A 4,014-nucleotide genomic window follows, 5' to 3' on the forward strand; every position below is an offset into this window, starting at 1 on the left:
CCCCACCTCCCCGACTCCCGGTGCCGCCCACCCCTACCTTCTCCCTGGATCCCGACGATGCCCCGCCCCTACCTCCTTCCTCGGTCCCGGCTCCGCCCGACTCCCAACCTCCCAGGATCCCGGCGACGCCCTGCCCCATCCTCCTCCCTCGCTCCCGGCGCCACCCGAGCCACAACCTCCCTGGATCCAGGCGTCACTCCACCACCACCTCCTACATCCCACAGCAGCAGCCGCCGATGCCGCCTGTGCGCGCCTCCGTCCTCCTCCAGGTGCCGGCAGCGTGCCCCGCCCCACGCCGCCTGCCACGCGCGCACCTGCCCCAAACCGCTGGCTTATCGGCTTTCCAGGCCACCGCCAGCTCGCCGGTCGTTCATCTTCGCCACTTACTGAAGGTCAGCTTTTTGAAATTGCCATCATGTGTACAACTACGGCAAGATGACCTCTCTCCCATGCCGCTGTCCTCTCTCTAGCTGATATGCTTTTGTATATGTACTGCAGCTTGTTGTTTTTAAAGGAAAAGAGATGGTTTTTCACTGTGTTGCTCGTGTATGCCAATGATGTGACGCAGCTTAGCTACTTGTGCGTTTGCACTAATGATAATTTAGCCGTGGTTGCTTGTCTATGGTACTGAACTGACCATGTTACTAAACTTGTGTTCTCGCTAATTCTGTACTTGTGTTCTCGCTAATTATGTACTTGTGTTCACTCTTATGTATTACAGTGGCCATGGATGCACCCGGTGTACAGGATTCCTTTTCTTTGCTTTAGAACAATGATATTTCTAACAGCAAACAAGTTTTTAAATTGCTCCATCAAACAGGATAGTATACAAGTGCTCTTCCCAATAGGTTATTAGTATGTAAGTGCTGCAACTTCAGTCCGTCAGTTGATATGCCTTTGCAAAGTTTATGACTGATATAGAATAGATGCACCATATTCAATATCTAAATATCTTAAATATGTTAGGATTTTACCTGCTATTTTCTTTGTGACACACATATAAGTAGATTCCTATTGACTCATTCGTAAAATGATTTGCCGATGTGACCAACTAAGTTATTGCATGTAGTATATGTGCTTCCTTTTCGTTGTCAGGTTTAAAATATTGTTGTTAATTGCCCTAAGAGATCTTGATTTGGAATTTGTATACATTTTTTCCTGCCGGTTGCATCCTGTCTATTGGGAAAAGGTATAATAATTTATTATCTATGTGATTTTATTTTCTTTCTTCGGTTCATTTATTAGCAATATGAACCCTATTCTCCCTTAGGCAACTTTTCTCACACTTATTTACTCCTTGCAGAATGTGGAAAAAGAGACCAATATATACTGTGACCCCTATTCCCTCGTCAACCTCACTTGAAGCCGTGAACTGACCACTGCTCATCTCTCATCTCTCTACTGTTGCTGCTCTTTTTTGTCTCATGAAGTTAAGACAGATTGTCGGCGAAATCAGTGACGCGATTTCGGTAAATTATGATGATCCATCTGGGCAGGCAAGTAATTACCCTGATAGTGCCCCCATCTATGCTTGTATGCCTTTTTCAGTTCACCTTGTAGTGTTTTTTTCAGTACACTACTATAGGATTTTATTCAGTTAAATGAATTCCAATAGAAAAAACTGCGGCTGTGTAATGATTCTAGAATTTATGGTTCTTCTTGCACTTTGTTATACATAGCAAAAGTGGTACAGTGATGATTCAGCTTGGGTGGGCTCTCAAAGTCGAAGACATAATAACCAGTTATTTAGACCTTTCAATCACACAATCACTTGCGGATATCCTCTGCTTTTCTTTACACCAATTATGTTTAAAAACTTCAAATTATAAAAGCAGATAAGTCCAGGGTTCACCGGCGGAAGTTTGAGAAAAAAGAGATAAAAGAAAAGGAGAGTTCGGAAAATGCGCTAGTACTGGTTGCTACTGTGTGCTGGTGCATGAAGCCCATACTGCTTGCATTGGTGCGCTGCTATTGTTTGTTGGTTCAGCAGGGTGATGTGAGTGTCTGAGAGAGATAGCAAAATGGAATGATCTTCTACATTGACTAAATCATGGCACACTCAGTTCAATTTCTTGATTTAGTCCAATTCAATTCCTAATTTTGTTTCAGTTCAAAGACTGCTATCTCTCTCGGTTTCTATGTTTAATTACAAAGTCCATGTACATTAACAGCAAATAAATTCAAGTATATCAATAAATGGAAGTTCAGGTATATGGAATTTGATGCTTGTTGGGTGTATACAGGAGTATAAAATGGATTTTCTTCTTGTTGAATGAAGTTGAACTTGTTGTTATGCTTCTGAACTTCTACCCTTTCCCTCAGGTGGGTCACAGAAGCTATCACATTCCAGTGTGCACCATTTTAATATGCTTATTTTGTGCTCCCATGAATGTTTTTGGAGCAGTACAAATACATCATCATAGTGAGTAAATATGTGGCACCTTGGGAAGTACTACCATTAATGTTTAGATCAAGTTCAGAACAGAAAACCTAGAAAAAAATGTGTGCAAAAAGAAACATCTTCTCTGATGCTCTATAAGTACATGATAATTGGCGTTTGGTTGGTAATTTCCTTGAAATGCAGTTGCTTGGTAGCTCACTGGACATCCCTCCCCATTATTAGCTGATGATGTGGATGATTCTGTTTGTTTACTTAACAGGACAGGGACATTTTCCTCTCTGATTCTTGATGTGCCGCCGCCACCATCTCCCGTCGCGGCCGCCGCGACGCTACCCCATCTTCGACAGCGACCGCCGCCCTGCCCAAGACCCCCCCGGCACCCTGGATCCCGCCACCGCCCGCAGCCCAGCCGGCGACGCCGCCATCTCCCTGCACCGGATCAATGCCCACATCTACACTTGTACACTTTTTTCAGTTGACACCGTAGGTATTTTTTCAGTACACGTTGTCGGGTTTTTTCAGTTCAATAGAATCCAAATAGAAAAAAATTGCGGCTGGGCGAGGATTCATTAGTTCATGGAGCAAAAAGTTGTACGGTGTTGATTCAGCTTCTGTACTTTTTCTTGTTTCAGACATTTGGTACCTCTTGTCAACTAGATATGTTAATACATGTGCCCATGTGCCAAAAGAGGTTGAGCTGCCTGTCCAAACTAAGTACAGTTCATTAACAAATAGCTTCAGTAGTTTATCAGTACATGTCTGTTAGCAAAATTCATGTTACAAATGTTTACGTACTTCCATTTTACAATAAATAGATGGCATTTGTTGCTCCAATTGTGGAGAAAATGCAGTGAAAAATAAATAAATTGTGCTTTCAAAAATTCGTTTGCAGAGAATTATTGTGTTTAAGTTGTTCTTGTACTGCAAAAACTGTAAGGGCAGCCCCAGTGCATGTAGCTCCCGCTTGCGCAGGGTCTGGGGAAGGGTCCGACCACTTTGGGTCTATTGCACGCAGCCTTTCCCTACATTTCTGTAAGAGGCTGTTTCCAGGACTTGAACCCGTGACCTCATGGTCACAAGGTACTGCAAAAACTGTGTCATGATTTTTTGCAAAGTAGTTTGTGTGAAAAAGGGGAAAAGAAGACATGTTTTCTAGTTGCAAGCATGATGCTCTTTAGGTGTTTGTTGTTAATGCAGAAAACAGTTTTTAATACCGAAGAACAACCTTAGCGAGAAGTTCATGTTTAGAAAGTTGGTAGGTTTGTAGATAGAAACTTAACAAATATTGTCCATATTAGTATTGATCGAGTATCATGTATGCATTAGTCCTAAATACTTTGTTCATTGTGATCAGGGATAATACAAAAAGCATATCCTTCAGTTCTGTAGATATGTTACAACCTCTCCGAACATGTCTCCACCGACGTTCTCGGCGCCGTCCACAACTTCATCGTGTGAGAGCTTCTGCTCCAGATCCTCTTCCTCCATGGTGCCCACCCGCTGTGATGACCAGGTCTGCAACCGAAACTGAAGCATAGTGTTCATGGAACCAAACTGAAGCAATGCAACGAGAAAGTACAAAAACATGGACTGAAGTACCTTGTCCTGAAGCT

At 43.0% G+C, this 4,014-nt stretch overlaps 1 long non-coding RNA gene across 1 annotated transcript; it reads left to right on the forward strand.

Moving 5' to 3' along the window:
* Positions 1 to 2,237: 2,237 nt before the first annotated feature.
* On the forward strand, positions 2,238 to 3,749 carry LOC123112180 (uncharacterized). The gene is made up of 3 exons (XR_006455201.1): positions 2,238 to 2,322; positions 2,661 to 3,319; positions 3,482 to 3,749. It is a non-coding gene; the product is annotated as an uncharacterized lncRNA (long non-coding RNA).
* Positions 3,750 to 4,014: the final 265 nt, after the last annotated feature.

This window comes from Triticum aestivum, chromosome 5B (assembly GCF_018294505.1).
Source record: "Triticum aestivum cultivar Chinese Spring chromosome 5B, IWGSC CS RefSeq v2.1, whole genome shotgun sequence".
Lineage (NCBI taxonomy): Eukaryota > Viridiplantae > Streptophyta > Magnoliopsida > Poales > Poaceae > Triticum > Triticum aestivum.